This window comes from Macaca mulatta, chromosome 14 (assembly GCF_049350105.2).
Source record: "Macaca mulatta isolate MMU2019108-1 chromosome 14, T2T-MMU8v2.0, whole genome shotgun sequence".
Classification (NCBI taxonomy): domain Eukaryota; kingdom Metazoa; phylum Chordata; class Mammalia; order Primates; family Cercopithecidae; genus Macaca; species Macaca mulatta.
The window spans coordinates 122,106,985-122,126,519 of record NC_133419.1 but is presented as its reverse complement, the minus strand read 5'-3'; the positions used below and the strand labels follow the sequence as shown (position 1 = coordinate 122,126,519).

The 19,535-nt window shown below is 44.9% G+C and overlaps 1 pseudogene across 1 annotated transcript; it reads left to right on the top strand.

Moving 5' to 3' along the window:
* Window positions 1-9,516: 9,516 nt before the first annotated feature.
* Window positions 9,517-12,985, top strand: LOC106993540 (uncharacterized; annotated as a pseudogene). The gene is made up of 2 exons (XR_013404549.1): window positions 9,517-9,548; window positions 10,265-12,985. The product of XR_013404549.1 is annotated as an uncharacterized LOC106993540 (transcript).
* The last annotated feature ends 6,550 nt before the right edge of the window (window positions 12,986-19,535 follow it).

Sequence of the window (19,535 nt, the reverse complement as noted above, 5' to 3'; positions counted from 1 at the left end):
CTATACAGGGTGTGCTTGCACGCATGCATGAATACCTGTGCGTGGCACAGGGCCCCAGCGGCGGCTTGCTTATGATCCCTCCAAGGTGACCAAGCACTGAGCCACCCTGCCTCAGCAGTAAAATAGACACATTTACCAGTCCCTTCAACCCACAGCCAGGAGCTAGGCAAACACCCACAGAGGAGGGAGGACACACTTTAGATTAACCCTACATTCAGCTTGAAGAGCCAAACTCTGTGAACCTCAGGAGATAAAACTTCTGCCATGGAACTGCTAAGGTACGCCCAAGGAAAATATTTTTTTTGCAGGTTAGTGGGAGCAGCCGAGGTCTATGTACTACTGCAACCTTTCCTATTTCATTTTATGTTTCACTGCCCTCTGGACTCAGATCCTGGTTTTTGATAAGAATAAAGACACAGCAAGCAGGGCTGAAAGGGAGACTACCCCTATAGTTGCATACAAGCTGCTGTTCAGGGGAAGGACGGGATGGTCAGTTCAGTTTTCCAACAATGTTCCTCATCTCCAACAAGCCACGGTAGCCTGATTCCTACGCCCGCCCACTCTAGTGCTTTTCAGTCAGCTTACCAAAGCCCCCTCCTCTACCCAGGACTACCACTGACAACCTGCCAGAGGCAGGCCAGCTTGCCTCATCTCCCTGAAGCCAGCATTCAACCAGCCCACCCTACCCCATGCCAGACTTGCTGGAGACCTCTGCCTCAGATTCTGCACTCTCCCACCTCCTCCCACACCCGATTTTCTCCCCAAGTCAGATGATGTCTTTCTGTCCATCTCAACATAATTACAGAACCACCCAGTTCTCCCCACCAAGCAAATCATGCATTCTCTATGTAAACTACCGTGCTTTGTTCATTATACATCGTATACAGGTATCAAAATATCACACTGTGCCCAGTGTGATATTATTGGGGTGCCTTCATCCTGCACCCCAACTTTGATGGTGTTTCAGAGGGATGGAGGAAGTGGTAGCTTGTTTACAACCCAGAGCTGGTTTTGAAGCTGAGAGGAACGCCTTGCTCATATTGTGCAATTCAGCTCTAACTCATATATATATAACATATATATATATATATATATATATATATATTTTTTTTTTTTTTTTTTTTTTGAGACGGAGTCTCACGCTGTTGCCCAGGCTGGAGTACAGTGGCGCGATCTCGGCTCACTGCAAGCTCCGCCTCCTGGGTTCACGCCATTCTCCTGCCTCAGCCTCCTGAGTAGCTAGGACTACAGGCGCCCGCCACCGCGCCCGGCTAATTTTTTGTATTTTTAGTAGAGACGGGGTTTCACTGCGGTCTCGATCTCCTGACCTTGTGATCCGCCCGCCTCGGCCTCCCAAAGTGCTGGGATTACAGGCTTGAGCCACCGCGCCCGGCCCTAACATATATATTTATTATACACAAATATATGTCAATTAAAAATAGTAATTCAAACAATCATGCATCCTCCAAGAAAGCCACTGAACCACTGTCACCTCCCACCCCTCATCTAGATCAGCTCTGTCTGGTCAGCATCACCTTACCAGGAATAGACAACCCCATGGTCTCTCAAGACCAGCAGCAAAGGTACCTCTACTCCCATTTAGCCCTCAAAGGAAAACGAAGGGAATATGGCTAAAGTGAGAACATCCTGTAGATGAGTCAATTATTGGGGGTTTTCCAACATATATTTAACGAGAACCTTCTCTACAAGAGCAAGTGTCAGAGTCCCAGCAGAAAACAGAGACAGGAGTCTCCTAAGTGTGGATTTGAAGATGGGGATCTGTTTGCCCACACAAACTGCTGGCTTAAGGTTCAGATGGCCCCTTGCAGAGAAGGACTAGTAGGGCAGGGCCAGCTACTTGCTCATTTTGATGTTGATTTGCAACTTGGATGCTGGAGAATTGGTAAGAATATTCAAACATGGTTAATGTACTCCTTGCAAGCCCTCCTATCTAATCATTATCTACATTCCAAACCATCCTCAGGTGGATAATCAGCAACCCCCCAAGACTGTGCCTGCTGCACAACTACAGGGCACAGTGGAAGACATGCTGAATTTCAGGTCAGAAGGTTGACTTTCTAGCTATGGGGACTTGGCCAAACCTCCTCAGAGCTTCAGTTTTCTCATCTGTAAAATAGGGATCTTAATCCCTACAAATCTCACAGGACTGCTGAGAGTATCAGATGAGGTAAGTATATGAAATACCTGTGCAAATTTGTGTGAAGGCCTCCAGAGAGAAATAGTGCATGCAGGTGGCATTAGAGACATAGATTCTAGTCCTGGCTTTGCAACCAAATTATTATATGATTTTTTTTTTTTTTTGTCTTGATCATCTTGCCTCTCTGGACATTGATTTCTTCATAAGTTAAATGAAAAGACACCTTTCAGCCCTGACCACTCCCAAACTGGGTCATGAGATAGGAGCAGTCACAGACAAGGTCACCCAGGACAGGAGTTAGAGCTGAATTGTGCAATATGAGTGAGGCGTTCCTCTCAGCTTCAAAACCAGCTCTGGGTTGTAAACAAGCTACCACTTCCTCCATCCCTCTGAAGTAACAACAAAGTTGGAGTGCAGGATGGAAGGCAGTACCCCATCGCCCTCTGTCCCAGCTTGCATGGCCTTGCTCGGATGCTGCCCAGCATCATGATGAAAACATGCATGGAAATGTCATGATAGACTCACAGCTGTGTATGAAACAGTCTTAAGCCTGTTGTCAGACTTTAAACTGCCCTCCTCTGTCTTTCTGCCCATCCCAGGCCACTGGAGATGGAGGTAGAGGACAAACACACAGAGGTTACAGTGTCCCACATTTTTATCCAGATGGAGTCCCGTTTAAAATAGCAGCAAGGACAGCCACGAAGAGGAAGAAACTCCCCAAAGCCTAATTTGACTTCTTTCTGTTCTTTCTCATCCTGTGGCCTTCTCACATGCTCACCTCCTGGCTGGCCAACTTCTATACATCCTTCAGGTTTCAGAGCAGCCTCCTTAGGCACCTAGGCTAGGTTATAGCCCTCACCCCAAGGCTCTAGTCCCCTGTAGCCTTTGATACTTCCTCTCTGGTCACTTGCTTAATCTCCATCTTCCTCTTAATCTACAAGCAGCAGAATGGCAAAACCAGTCTATCTCATTCATGTCTATATGCCCAGTGCCCAGCTTACTCTTGGCACATGGTGGCACTCAATATTTATAGGGTGCATGTATTTAAATGAAGGTGAGAAGTGACACCCCCTTTGTCCCGGTGGCAGTGGTTGGTTAAGGGGCCAATATCGTTGAATCTCAGATCTTTTCTTACCACCATCTGCTTCCCACCTCATTTTTTCCCCCAAAGCAGGCCTCTCTGAGTCACACAACCAGACCAGAGTCATTAAAAGAGAAAAGCGACTTCCCTGCCCTTAGGATAGTAAACATTGTTCCCTCTTCCATGTTACTTTGGCCAAATAACTACCATTTACCTCACCAGCTCAGGCAAAATAGCAATACCCGCCTGCCCCCAAAGAAATAACTCCTTCTGCTGTTGCCAAAATCTACTTCAGTTAGGAAAACGTCCAAGATAATTGATGAGGTTTAAAATACAAATGCACCCAGAGCATAGAATAAGTAACTTATATTCTCACTCTTGATTAAATTAAATCCAAAGAGGAGTTTCTGGAAATAGCAGTAACTTATTTTGCATAGCAGTGATCTACATTTGCATAACATTATAACAGCATTATCTATCTCATTCCATCCTGCAGCAACCCTTTGAAGTGGGCCAAAGCAAGAATTATTGTCACCCCCATTTTACAGACCTTAAGCGCTGAAATTCAGAAAGGAAGACGACCTGCTTTGCCTAAAGTTAAACAGGCTTGCTAACTTACTGTTTGTAAGGGATAAATTTGAACCCAGCCTCTCTTTTTCTGCCACATCTGATACCTCCCTTAGGAAGAGAAGAGCTGGAATTTCAAGTCCTGGGTATAGTGGAACAGCAGGAACTAGGACAGAAAGAAGGAAAGGGAGTGGCTCTAGGTCTCACCTCCTTCACAGCTCAGCCCTGCTTTACCAGCGCTGTCTCCCTTCCCAGGTACCTAGCCTAGGTGAGATGCTATATCTGCTTGACCCTCAGGCCCTGATTGGGACAAGTTAGCAATAATGTTACAGTTACAAAGCTCACAAGTCCAGTCCTGTTTTCTGTACTTTTCTAGGAGATGAATTTAGCGAGGGATTTGGTTTCCAATGTGTTCCAAAACCTGTGAAAGAGCACGAGTTTTAGAAGGTGCCCTCAGACGGGCACAGTGACCTATGCCCTTAATCTCAGCACTTACGGAGGCTGAGGCGGGAGGATCGTTTGAACCCAGGAGTTCGAGACCAGCCTGGGCAATGTGTCGAAGCCCCACTTCTACAAAAAATAGAAAAATGAGCCAGGCACGGTGGCACATGCCTGTAGTCCCAGCTACTTAGGAGACTGAGTGGGGAGGATCACTTGAGCCCAGAAGGTCAAGGCTGCAGTGAGCTGAGATCACACCACTGCACTCCATCCTGGGTGACAGAGAGAGACCCTATCTCCAAAAAAAAAAGCCCTCAAGTTTTGGTTCCACTGTTTACCCTTGTCTGGTCTTTCATCCCTGAGTAAATCAACTTCCTGAACTTCTATAACAGGAAAGCATTTAGACCTTTCTCACAAAGTGTGTGAAGTGGGAACCTAGAAGTTTTGCATAATTATGTAGACCCAAGGACGAACCTCCTGACATAAGACAATGGGTGGCTGAGGGTCCCCAGGAAATTACCTCTTTCCCTGGGAATATAGAGGAGTAGGACTCCCCCTCCTGGGTTTGAAGTGAATGAGAGGAACTTAAGCTGAAGATTCTTTGAAAATCCCTGTGTAATTACATATTAAGGCCTGTATCTTCTTCCCTTGAGGCCTTTGCAGTACATTCAGTGGGGATGCATGCACTAGGCACAGACGAGCCTAGAGATGTGACCAGTCAGCTTGGACACAACATAATTGAAATGTGATGTTTTATTTCAGCAGATGCCTCTGCACTCTCAGAGGGCCAGCAAGACAGGGAAAGCAGACAGTCAGACTAGCTTTTTGGCCCACCTCTCCTGGATACATTCCTTTTCCTTTTTTTTTCTTAAGACAGAGTTTCTGTCACCCAGGCTGGAGTGCAATAGTGTGATCTCGGCTCACTGCAACATCTACCCCCTGAGTTCAAATGCTTCTCCTGCCTCAGCCTCCTGAGTAGCTGGGATTATAGGTATGTGCCATCACACCTGGCTGATTTTTGTATTTTTAATAGAGATGGGGTTTCACCATGTTGCCCAGGCTGGTCTCAAACTCCCGACCTCATGTTATCTGCCCACCTTGGCCTCCCAAAGTGCTGGGATTACAGGCATGAGCCACCATGCCTGGCCTTCTCTTGGATACATTCTAACAGAAACCTAGGATCTCCCACACCCCTTTTCCAGTCAGAACAGATCAAAATGTTCTCCCTCTGGCCTTGTTTATTCACTAACTAAAAGGCCACTTCTTGACCTCTTCCTGGATTTCCCCCAACCACCCATGGAGGCCCTGAAACTTGCTTTAGGTTTCTTTTGAGATGTTGATCATGTTCTGCCTTCCATTAGAGCAACCATTTTAGTGCTTACCTCCTTTTCTAAATAGTAATGATGTCTTGGAGTCTGTTCCCCTGTCCTGTACTTAACAGAGGCAGACTAGATCCTACAGAATAGAAATGAACGTGAAGCGAGTGGTGAGAGGGAATTACCTCCACCCCCGTTCCTCATACCCTGCGGCAGTTGGTTCTGGAAGGAGGAACAATTTTCAATCAATGCTCTGGGGAGTCTGAATTTTCCATTCTAGCTTTCACTCCAAAGAATGGCAGAGAGACCTCTGAGGGCCTGTCAGCACCGGGAGAGCCAGCCCGAGCAAAAAGGGAGTCTTTTCCCTGCAACGTATTTTTATGCATGTCCTAGTCATCATCTGCCCAGTAATAGGCTCAAATGTCTATAAAGGACACAGCCACTAACTGCAAGGAGCTTGAAGAAAGAGAAGAAAGATAAACATGAAACTAGCAGAAGTATGTAAATACAAAAAGAATTCTGTCTTGGAGGGGGGAAAGATGAGTACTGGCTTTGGGGAGGGTGATGGGCAAACTCTCTGGAGAATAAGACGTTTTGAGCCGTGGTTTCAGGTGTGTGTGTGGTAGTTGGGACAGGACAAGCGGAGAAGGCTAAAGTGCTCTGGTTCCGGGAGGAAGCAGGAAGTTATTTTCAGCATCCGAGGAGAAGGAGGAAAGGTTTCAGGATAGAGTGGCAGCAAGGTAGGGTGTGGGAACAAACAGGTGGGTTGGTGCCTGCTATGGGAGGCTGGGAAGGCCAATGGAGAGAGACACCAAAGGAGAGCTGTGGGGACAGCAGAAGCTGAGGTGTGAGCGCCCAGCTAGTCCCTTTCAGCACAGCAGTGCAGGGATCTGTGGAGGCCATGCAGCCAGGGGTTCTGAGAAGCGCTTCTTCCGGCATCTGTTTCACCAGGGCCACAACACGTGTTCCAAATGCCACTTTCGCCCGTCTCCTGCTATAGCTCAGGAGAAGTGGGAGGACCTATGTATCATGCATATCATCTCCCAGAGGGTGCGACAGATCATACCTGTCACTGTGCGCCTTCTCTAAATCCATCACCCTGGAAATTTTACGTGGTGTCATCAGCTGATTTAACACCTGTTAAAATCATCATTCCCACCAGACTCAAAACTGCAAGTGCTTTTAATGAGGCTCCACATAAAAGAATACATTTTCTCAGAGCCCTTAAACAAATTACATTAAATCCTCCACACCAAATAAATTATTGAAACAGCGATTAGAGTTTGGATCGTACCAACAGACCTGCTCAGAGGCAAATTTTCAAACTGCCCAACCACCTAAGCAAAGAGGTGAGTGAAAAATTCGTTCCTTTTCAATGGTTATTTCCACAGAAGCTTCAGTGCTAAATTAGCAGTGAGTTTTGTGTATGAATCTTCTTTGAAATCTAACATTATGTAAATGAAAAACCCAACACAGCGCAAATTAAGACTATTCTTAATTCTAAAAGGCTGCTATTCTGTGATAATGACGCCATGGAAGACTTTACAGTCTGCCAACCATGGAGTGTGGTTCCTGCTCCCCCATCTGTCTTGGATGCCTCCCAGCAGGGGGACACCCACTGTGTCCTCATTTTTTTATCCTGCCCACTGAAGTTAGATCCTGTCCACCCTTCCGCCCCTCTCCCACCTCATAATTTAATCTTGCCCAGATCATTTAATCACCTAAAATGGAACGAGAGATTGAAATGGGCTTAACCTGCATCCATGTGCAGTGCAAAGTACTAGAGGCGTGACGTCAGGAGCCCACTCACCTGGGTTTATATCCGGCTCTGCCACAGACCAGCTGGATCTGCTCAGGCACCTTCTCAGAGCCTAAGTTGCTTCATCCGTAGGTAAATATGAATTACCTACATCTGCAGGTTTAAAGGATTAATTGAGATTATACATGTCAATGGTTTAGAAAGAACTCCTGGCACATAAAACTTGTTCAGCGAATGATGCCTGTTGTTATTAAGGGAAGCTCGGGTTAGGTATTGTTGGTAAGTCAATTTGGCCATTCAGCAATTGTTGGGTTTTTATTCAGGTTTGTACATGTCCCTTCAACCTCGCTACTAGGTGATATGTTGCTATAAAAACTGAGATTAGTTTTTATAAATTAAACCATGTTTCTCTCTCTCTCACACACACACACACACAGACACACACATTTCTTAGCAAGCAGGTTAGAGGCCATCACACAGCCTGTACCAGAAGGCTCAAGGCACCCCTAAAACCCTTACAAGGAAAACCTAGACCCCAAACAGATGTAGCGGTATTCTGAGGCCAGGATCCACCAAACTCCTGGTCAAATCAGGGAACAGTTTCCCTTTAAGTGGAGAGACAAAAGACCAGATGAATTCAACAGCTCTGGAGGAGGAATCAGCCTGCTGGGTCTCCTGGATTCTTACATCTTGTCCAAGCAAGCCCGCTCCAGCTATGTTTCTTGAGCAGCACTAATTTCACCAATGAAAAATAATTAATATCCCTTATGCTAATTAATACACCTTCTGAATCACATGTACGTGATGTTCTCAGCGCAGCTCCCTGAAAAGCCTGAATTCCTGACCAGGATGCTTCAAGTGCCGATCACATTTAGAGCATGGATTTCTGGTGAAGTCCCTTCAAATGTGAACTGTACACCCCCAGCACGGATTAAAGTTAATGTATACACATATACATGACTCGGTTTATAGTGAAGTATTTAAAATCTACTACAGACAATATAGCAACTATGAATAAGGAAAAGCTTCCAACATCGATGGAACAGGAGAGTGATATAAAACCATGGCTTTTCCTCCAGTGGGAATATTCATGCCTTAGGTTCCTGTCTGTTTGACATGGCATTGTGAGAATTTATTTCAGATATGCCACTGTAGACAGCCAGATATGGCCGTGTTTGGGCAGCAACCTAGGGCAGTCGTTTGTCCTAACCAGGAATTCATGCCTCAAGGGTGGTCAGCCAGCACTAGAAAGTCCAACGCTAGCTCAGGGTAGCTCTAAATCTCAATCAATACAAGTGATCTTTTACTAATTAGCATAACAAATGTGGAGAATGAATTTTCACTAGTAGCTTGTTAGATTAGTAAGTATTAGAAACAGGCTCTCATTAGTAGAGTCAGAAGTATTCAAGACATATGGCTTGTCAAAAACATTTTATAGACACACTATTCCATCCCATGTCTTCTTGTCCTCTAGCCTCAGAGATGCCAATTGAGTCTTTTTTTTCTCTTTTTTTTTTTTTTTTTTTTGAGACAGAGCCTTGGCTGGGCACGGTGGCTCACACCTGTAATCCCAGCACTTTGGGAGGCCAAGCAGGCGGATCATGAGGTCAGGAGATCAAGACCATCCTGGCTAACAAGGTGAAACCCCGTATCTACTAAAAATACAAAAAATTAGCTGGGCGTGGTGGCGGGCGCCTGTAGTCCCAGCTATTCTGGAGGCTGAGGCAGGAGAATGGCGTGAATGCGGGAGGCGGAGCTTGCAGTGAGCCAAGATCACGCCACTGCACTCCAGCCTGGGCGACAGAGCGAGACTCCCTCTCAAAAAAAAAAGAGACATAGCCTCACTCTGTTGTCCAGGCTGGAGTACAGTGGCACAATCCCAACTCACTGCAACCTCTGCCTCCCAGGTTCAAGCGATTCTCCTGCCTCAGCCTCCTGAGTAGCTGGGACCACAGGTGTGCACCACCATGCCCAGCTAGTTTTTATATTTTTAGTAGAGACAGGGTTTCATCGTGTTGCCCAGGCTGGTCGCGAACTCTTGACCTCAAACAGTCCACCTACCTTGGCTTTCCAAAGTGCTGGGATTACAAGTGTGAGCCACTGCGCCCAGTCCCAGCTGAGTCTTAATCCCTAGCTCTTCCTGTGTCCTTGTGTTTAAGGATTCTAGTTGCTTGTTACCAATCATAAGTTTAACTGAATGCCGACTCTGGAATGTTGCATCTACATCTGGTAAAGCACATTCAAGTAAGGTGCAATGAAAGCACCTAAAAGATTGCTGAGAAACTTCCTATGCCTTGTTGCTAATACATATTTCCTTAATAAACATCTGCCTGTATAGCAGAATCTTGTGCAAGGTTTGCTATCATTAAAATCTGGCAGTGAGGTTGTGGAGGAGTAACTAAACCTTATGTGCTCCAACTTGGCAGCTACTCTATCAATCAAAAATAACTAATGATTGGGCATGAATAAACTTATCTAGCTCAATTTCAATATGTTACTAAGTGCTCCTGTTGGAAAACCAGGGTAAGAGTAGGGGTAGTGGCACACAGGTTTTTAGGATCAGTGGATTACTTAGGATAAAACTTTAGCTGCATGCCACAAAGACCCAAATGATGGTGGCTTACACAAGACAAAAGTGTATTTCTCCCACACATTAGCTGGTGTCTCTGCTGTAACTCCATGCAGCTGTCGGTAGTTCAGGCTCCTTCTGTCTCATTTCTGTGCCATCCCAGGGTGCCTCCTTTGTCTGTATGATCCACAATGGCTCACCAGAACATCCTCAAGTCATCCAGTGGGAAGGAGAAAGGGCACAAGCCAGTGCATACACATCACTTCTGCTCACATCTCATTTGCCAGAACTTAGTTTCATGATCACAGCTACCTGCAAGGGATGCTGGGAAATAGAGGCCTTATTCTAAGCATCCATGTACCCAATTACAAATCAGTGGTTCTCCATCTCCTTTTCCAGCTTCATGAGGCTCCTTGACTTCAAATCCAGCAGCTTTCCCAGCTGGTGCTCGTGACCCAAGTATGGCTTCTTTTCCAAAAGGGATCAATCCCACTGGCACAGGTGCAGTTTCTTTCCCAAGGCCTGGTGGCCTCTTGGGGCCAGGCCCAGGCCCAGGACCCACCCTAAAGCCTAGGACAGGGGCTCTGCCAGGCACAGGGCCTCTGTCTAACCCTAGGTTAGGGAGTCTTCCAGGACCAGGTCCTATGTCCAATCTAAGGGCAGGTGGTCTCCTGGGAGCAGGTCCTGACCCCAGAAGTGGTGGTCCCATGGTCCCTGGATCTGGACCTAACATGAAAGCAGGTGTTCTGTTGACCTCTGGGAATGGTCCTCCCAATCCTAGGCCGGTTGGCCTGGGCCCGGGACAAAACCCCAATCTGAGATCAGGCTTTTTAGAGACAAACCCTGCCCCCAGGTCAGGCGTGTTTCCAGGCCCAGGCCTTGGGCCCAACCCAAGACCAAGTGGTCTGGGCCTGAGCCCTAATCTAGATGCCAGAGCAGGTGGCCTCTTGGGCACAGGATCTGGTCTTAAGAATGGCTGGACCTCAAGGCCTCGATCTTGCCCCCATTCTAAGAGCAGCAGGTCTTTTAGGAGCAAATTCAGCTTCTTTCTCACAGGCTTCTGGAAACATGGGCATAAGCCCCCTCCATGGCAAGAGTACCTGGCCCCGTGGGCCCAAACTCGGGTCGTGGCTCTTGGGGAACTGGCCTTCCATGGCCAAATCCATCTCCCATGTTAAGGGGTCCTGGCCCCATAGGCCCTAATTCAGCTCATTTCTCAAGGCGAGGCAGCCCCATGGGGGTAAATGCCAATTCCCTTCCCGGGGAGTGGGTTCATCTGCCTTCTCTCAGTCTTCTGGCACATTGGCATCAAACCCAGCTACCTTCCAAAAGTCTGCTGGCCTCCAGGGCTCAAATCCAACCATTTTCCCAAGAGCCTCTGGGCCACTTGGCCCCAGCCCAGCTAACTTCCCAAGGGCCACTGGCCTGCAGGGTCCAAGTCCGACTACCCTCCCAAGGTCTACTGGCCCATTAGGCCTTGGTCTGTTCAGATTATTCTTGACCTCCTTCCTCCTGAGTATGGAACGGGACCCCTCTTGAATGAAGGTCTTCAAGAAAGAAGTATTAAGGGAGAGCGTGATCTTTCCAGGCTCATGGCTTGCTCTGGGAGAAAGAAATTCTAGTTTCTATGACCCATCTTGGGAAAGAGGAATTCCGGTTTCTAGGAGTCAGGAGAGAAAGAGGGACAAGAGACAGGAGGGCGAGAGAAAGTCAGAGAGAACTTGTTTCTGAGGCTGCTGGTGGGGCTTTCCCATCTTCTTCAGTTCCGAGTCTCTGCATGCCATCCTCTGGCCCTCTGGAGTTTTTTGTTTATTTATTTATTTAGAGACAGGGTCTCACTCTGTCACCCAGGCTGGAGTGCAGTGGCATACTCTCGGCTCGCTGTAACCTCGCCTCCTGGGTACAAGTGATTCTCTTGCTTCAGCCTCCCAAGTAGCTGGAATTACAGACCATGTACCATCATGCCCAGCTAATTCTTACACTTTTAGTAGAGAGAGGGTTTCTCCATGTTGGCCAGGCTGGTCTCGAACTCCTGACCTCAAGTGATCTACCTGCCTTGGCCTCCCAAAGTGCTGAGATTACAGGCATGAGCCACCGTACCCACCCTGAGGTACCTTTTTCTGAGCCCTGGCAAGCTCCTGAGCACTACCAAATCCCATTGTCCCAGGCACCATGCCTCCCCGCCCAGAACACTGTGAATTTCCCTGAGGATCCAATAACTAAAATATTAATTGATGTCTGGTCTGCTAGGGGCCTCCTAGACTCTCATCCAGTCCCATGGCCTGTGTCCATTCTGACTGGCCAATGCCCTTGTCTTACTGAGTTTTAAAAAATTCAAATATAACTTGTGGCAGCAATGTCTGGAAATCATATTTTATGCAAAAGTTGAAGAAATGAGATATTTAACTTAGAATAGAGGAGATTTAGCAGAAGGCCAACTCAGCCATTATCTTTAAACATTTATATTAATATCACCGTCTTTACATGTTATTGTAAGTGCCTGTTATGTGCCAGGATTGGATCTGAACTCGGTGCTGTATTTGTGCTCTCTCAGATTCTCAAAGCAATCCCGTATGGTGAGAATTATTTTTATTTTACTGACAAAGCTGCTGAAGATCAGAGACATTGAGTTACTCATAGAAGATACACAGACAGATCCAAGATTCAAACCCCTTGGGTATCTGGCTCCAAAGTGGAAGTTTTCTCCATGGTGCCAAAGGACTCGTAAACAGAATGTGCAAAGGACTCTTACAAATCAATAATAAAAAGACAATCAATTTTTTTAAACAGGCAAAAGACTTAGATAAACACCTCATTAAAGAGAATGTGTGCATGGCCACTGAGAACATAAAAAAGATGCTTAGCATTGTTGGTCGTCAGGGAAGTGCAGATTGAAAATGCAACGGGATACCACTACACACCCACCAGAATGGTTAAAATTTAAAAATTTTAGCAGTACCAAATGTTAGAGAGGCTGTGAAGCAGCAGGATGTTTTATGCATGGCCAGCGAAAGTATAAAATGGTAGAGCCATTTGGAAAACTGATATTTTCTCATAAATATTCACCTATCATGTGATCTAAAAATTCCAAAAGAAATGAAATTTTATGTCTACAAAAAAAGTTGGATAAGAATATTCTTTGTGGCTTTATTTATTTTGTTGTTGTTGTTGAAACAGAGTCTCGCTCTGTCGTCCAGGCTGGAGTGCAGTGGCGCCATCTCGGCTCACTGCAACATCCACCTCCCGGGTTCAAGCAATTCTTGTGCTTCAGCCTCCCGAGTAGCTGGACTACAGGCATGTGCCACCACACCCGGCTAATTTTTGTATTTTTAGTAGCGATGGGGTTTTGCCATATTGGCCAGGCTGGTCTCGAACTCCTGACCTTGTGATCCGCCCACCTTGGCCTCCCAAAGTGCTGGGATTACAGGCATGAGCCACCACGCCCGGCTGACTTCTAAAAGCCAGACTTTGGAAACAATGCCAGTGTCTATCAATAGACTAAAGAGATAACATGAGATTTTTCATACTGTGAGATATTACCCCACAATTAAAAGGAACAAACTATTAATGCATACAACAACATAGATGAATCTCAACAACATTATGTTAAATGAGAAGCACCAGACACACAAGAGTACAAACAATGAACAACTCCACTTATGTGAAGTCTAGCAACAGGAAAAACTCATCTATGGAAATAGAAATCAGAATAGTCGTTGCCTGTGAGAAGGTAGAGGGAGGGTGGGCCACAGGAAAGGAGCATGGGAAAATTTTTTGGGTGATGGCAATTTTCACATTTTGATTAAACAATTAAGTTTAATCAAATTATACACTTAAGGTCTGTGCATTTTACCATATGTAATTATGCTTCGAATAAAAATAAATTAATACAAAGGGATGAAATGAGTTGCTTCTTCCAATATTATGCTTTGGCACTGGAAGTATTTAAGCTAGACTAATCCTGTCAGAGATATTGTGGATGCTTCGAATTGGGGGTTCAGATTAAGCAATAAAAAAAAGCCCTCAGATTTTAAGACTTTGGTATGATGCTTGATATGTAATGCTGAACTAATCATGTATTTTGGAAAAGGCAAAACCTGCATTCATCTTCTATTTTGGAGAACTCCACGTAGATATGGAAACTTAGGTTACCAAAAAACTTTCTTGAATCTGTTTATTTTTCTTTTCTGAAATTCTTCCTCTATTTACCATTACCTCTAACTACTTGCCTCCTGAAATGCAAACCTTTAGCCACTCTATGTTCCTATATCTTAGAACATGTGGTGTTTGTATGTTTCCTTTGTTAAACATCCTCCCTACCCCAACTTCCCATCAACTTCTGCCCTTCCTTGAAACTACATAGAAGTCAACTGCACCAGTAAGACTACCCTATAAGCCCTGTGGCCCACAGTTTGAATCTATTTTTGAGTCTAGATTACCTGTAACATAGCAATTTTCCCAGGCTAAATGATGCCAAGGTCCCTTCCAGCTCAAAGAGTCTGGCTCTTTGAACAGGGGAATCTGGGCTTGATTGAATGAAGAGAAACAACCAAGCCATCAGCAGTAGCATCTTCATCAGGTTCTACATGAGATAGACTGAATGATAGAATATGACCTGGGACCTTTCTGTGAAAACTATATTACTTAGAATTAAGTCAGAAGTTTAAATACCAGCTGATTAATAAGAGAACCAGTTGAGATCGCCAAACTTGTTCAGACTTGGAGACTTGCCATTTTGGAGCTGCATGAGAAAGAATTCAACTCAGTGGTTGCATAAGAATGGGTCTGTGCAGATGACATGGAACATGGCGGGTTGAAAGAAAGTGGGTGAATAAAACTCCAGGCTAAGTACTGAAGCTAATATTTACTGATCACTCTCTATGGAGTCAGATCCTATGCTAAACACTTTGTGTCCATTCATCTTATTTAATCCTCATTGTAACTCTCTGTACAGAGGCTAAGTAGTGTGCCCAAGATTTCACAGTTAGTCAGTACTAGAACTGGGTCTCATTTTCAGGTCTATTTGACTCCAAAGTCCATATTCTTGCTCACTAGGCTCTAGTAAGTCCCAGAAAGGAACTGCCAAAATCATTTAGCCCCGTTTCTTAGTTCCAGGTACCTCAGCCATCCCAAACTGACTAACTCCTTTCCTGTTATTTTTAGGATTACTGGAAAGAGAGGTCTGTGGCATTCCTCAGTAACCTGTCCCAGTGCCTCTAATATCTGCAGCAAGAACATTCTTCTTTGTGTTTCATCTGCGTCCTCCCTGCTTTTGTTTTATCATTCATAGGTGTGATAAGGCTCCATTTATACTTATAATTTCAGTGAAAGCAGGAGGCTGCAGAAACCACTGCAGTAAGAACTTTAAATATTTTAGTGCGTCTTCTGTTTGAGAGTTGTCAGGTTCCTCTAGCAGTGCAGTCTGGAGCCATGTGAGGGGAGATGAATGAGGGGACATGAGGGGTCAAGAAGCAAATATTCATTAAAGAGATCAGGAAGTGGGTTTGTCCTCATTAAGGCATAATCGCAGCAGACCACAGAGCATAGTGGAATATGAAGCTGTGGTTTAGCCAAGGAAACTATAAGGAACGAACCTGATAGACATGAGAAATAGGAGCAGGAAACCACAGCACTGTTATGCTGAAGCTGTGTAACAGACTTTTCCCCGTGGTCATTTTGCCTAAATCAACTAAAACCATGTCTAATATATTTAGCACCTATGAGGAACTCACTTCTCCTCCCTCTCCTCTTCTTCTTGTGTGCATGTGACTGTCTTACTGGACAACCTTTATTTCAAAAGCAGTGTTGTGAGAACCCAGCATATGGCTCTTGCTCAAGAGCCTCTCCTCAATCCTGAATTGTAGCCCAAGACATCACAGATCACTGAGCTGGGGTGTGGGAGGTCCTCAGGCTGTTGTCTTAAAGCTAGTAGAGGGCAGAGCTCAGATATGAACACAGGCAGTCGAGCTCCAGAGCCCGTGCCCTTAACCACTTCATTGCTCCTCAGTTGATTCGTGATCGTGATATCCCTAATCCCCTGACAAAAGAGAAGTACCCTGGGAGATCTAGCCAGTGGTTTACAATCATTTGAAAATTTCAAGCAGCAGAACTAGACTTATTACAATTAAAACCTGACATAGAACCTCAATGTATGAAACAGACAAAAGCAGATGTATGGTACTGAGGCTGTGGGGGACCCAGGGTTTCCAAAGCCCTGCTTGCTTAACTCTGCCAATCCGTAGGGTTCTGCAGAACACACAGTGAGAACTACATCACTCTGTTAGCAACCAAGTAAATTGAAAATTGACATGTAATAGTAAATTGACATGCTTTTTCTTTTTATCTCTTTGCCTTTCTTTCAACCAGATAAGAGAAATGAGACTCAGGACAAGTAGACAGAGCAAAGGGAAAGGGACAGAGCAAAGGGAAAGAGCCAGTGCACAGGGCGTTATCAGAGAGCAGAGCTGAGCAAGGCACTGCAGTGGGGCATCATGGTCAAGGTGAGCCGTGTGCGATCATCCGCAAGTATAGGAAAAAGGGACAGGCCATTTGTGCCTAACACCATCCCCAAGAACTTTTGAAGGAAAGGTAAAGACAGGAAACTATGAACTGGGCCAACATGTGAACAGCTTTCTGCCCTCTAGCATGCCTTCTTTTTGTCTATGCAACAATCACATGTACTTTGCACAAGCCCAGAAATGGGAACCTGGTTTTCTGTCCTTTGCTTATGTTTGTAAGCTTCCCAAGCCTACCTCAGGAAGGATGTCTATTGAGCAGATGGGTTTGTGAAATTTCCTAACAGGAGGAAGCTGTTTGCTACAACAACAGCTCAGAGGGTTCTTCTGCACTCCGCACTTCAGCAGTTGTGCCAGCTGGGTGAGGAAGAACACAAAGGGAACCAAAGCTGTGGGCTGGTGCATTTGAGTCAGAGGCCTCTTTAAATGTAACTGATGAAGAGAGAGATTGAGAGAGGATTATAATAGTCAGGCTGTCCAACTACTTAGGTAACCACACTTAGTGAGGATTCCGCAGATCCAGCAGCTGGATTTTAATTTGCCAGGCTCAGAAATTCCATTTTATCAAAGCACATGCCCTTATTTGGGCCATTATCAGTGTCCTAGATATTGTCCATTTTCCTTTAAGCCAGTCTTCATCCTTTCTTGCCCTGCCCTGTGCTTCAGGAGACTGGCACTTGGTTTCCAGTTGGCTTTGGCCAACTGGAGGCACTGCGAGGAGATCATAGTGTTGCAAAGAAAGGAGGTCAGGGGTTATTCTCCTACTTTCCTACCTTCTAGGTAGTTATGGGCTAGCTATGTCCCTTTACTGAAGGCCTGCCCCTGTGGGGTCATTCTCTTCCATCCAGCTGTCCTCTCTGGGTGTCAGTAACTGCCCCTTCCTCTGGTCTCTTCAGGCTCAGGTTGGTAAGAGTTTCGCAGACTATTCGCCGAGAATACCGCATTATCTCATGTAAGTTTTGCACACTTTATAAATCATAGCTTTTAAAAATTCTTGTTAAAGTATCCAACTGCATATGCCATCTCAGAACACTTCTGCTATTCAGTCAACATCTGTCAAACTGACAGTATGGAAACGAAGATCAGAATAACTGCCCCCGAAGACTGTGATTTTATCCTATAACTTTATTAGTTTGGATTATTACAAATAGGTTTTGTTTTGTTTTGTTTTGTTTGTTTTTGTTTTTGTTTTTGAGTCGGAGTCTCACTCTGTCATCCAGGCTGGAGCGCAGTGGTGCAATCTTAGCTCGCTGCAACCTCCACCTCCCGGGTTCAAGCAATTCTCCGCCTTAGCCTCTCAAGTAGCTGGGATTACAGGCATGCACCACCATGCCCGGCTGATTTTTATATTATTAGTAGAGATGGGATTTCATCATGTTGGCCAGGCTGGTCTCAAACTCCTGATGTCAAGTGATCTGCCCGCCTCGGCCTCCCAAAGGGCTGGGATTACACGTGTGAGCCACCACACCCAGCCACAAAGAGAACTTTCCAAAGCTCTTAAATTTGTCCTATGTACTATGCTGCCAATTTGAACAAGCTCCCTGCAGATGAACGGTAGTGCCTGGGTAATAACCTGGTTAAATATGTATAGGTGTTAAATAAGCTTACTTTTTCACTCAATTGTGTAAGATTGTAAAACCAAAACTGTATAAAAGCAGTAAATTATTAAGAGTGACTAAATATTAATAGGCTATAGTATGGCAATTCAGTGCACAGGCTTTAAGATGAGACAGATAGGGATTCACATCCATTAACTGTGGCCTTTGGAAAGTTACTTCACCTCTCCAAGTCTTGGGTTTCTCATCTGCAAAATAGTCATGATAATTGAGTGCCCACTTCTTACAGGTATTGTGAACGTTAAATGAGATTCATAAAGTATGAGTACCATGGGCATTTGAAAAATGCTAGCTATTATTATTGCTATTAGTTTTAATTTGCAATTCCCTAATGACATGATATTGAGCATTTTTTTACATTCTTATTTGTGCACTGTATATCTTCTTTGGTGAGGTATCTGTTCAGAGCTTTTGTCCATTTTATAGTTGGGTTGTTCATTTTCTTATTGTTGCATTTTTAGTGTTCTTTTTATTTTTTATATGGCAGTTCTTTATCAGATATGTCATTTACAAAAATTTGCTTCCAGTATGTGGTTTGTCTTCTCATTCTCTTGATACCACTGCTATTAGTAAGTTAAAATAATGATATACTTTAAATTATCTCAGAGTTGTCATGAGGATTATATGGGTTTATATATATATATATATATATATATATGCACACATATATTTTGTTGTTGTTGTTGTTGTTTTTGAGATGGAGTCTCACTCTGTCACCCAGGCTGGAGTGTAATGGTGCAATTTTAGCTCACTGCAACCTCTGCCTCCTGGTTTTAAGCAATCCTCCTGCCTCAGCCTCCTGAGTAGCTGGGATTACAGATGCTCACCACCAGGCCAGCTAATTTTTTGTAGTTTTAGTAGAGATGGGGTTTCACTATGTTGGCCAGGCTGGTCTCGAACTCCTGACCTCAGGTTTTCCACCCGCCTCAGCCTCCCAAAGTGCTGGGATCACAGGCGAGAGCCACCGCGCCCGGCCTATAAGGGTTAATATTTTTAAAGTACTTAGAACAGTACCTGGCACATAGTTACCAGCTATATGAATGTTAACTAATATACAGATAATAGTTAAGTGTGAATACCTAGAAATAATTTTATTCCTTTCCCCCTATCTTGTAATTATTCTCAGTCACTTTTCAAACTACCTTTGGATTTCTTAAATAGAAAAAGACCCTTTAAATTCTTCCTGAATTTTTTCTTGGAGTCAAAAACCTTCCTAAGCACATGTACGGTTGTTTTAAGTTTTGATTTTTTCTTTAAGAGATGGAGTCTTGCTTTGTTGCTCAGACGACTGAAGTACAGTGTGATGATCATAGCTCACTGTAGCCTCCAACTCCTGGACTAAAGTGAGACTCCTGCCTCCGCCTCCACAGTAGCTGGAACTACAAGCACCTGCCACTGCATTCACTGAATTTTTAAATTTTTTGTAGAGATGAGGTCTCACTATGTTACCAAGGCTGGCCTCAAACTCCTGGCCTCAAGTAATCCTCCTGCCTCGGCCTCCCAAAGTGTTGGGATT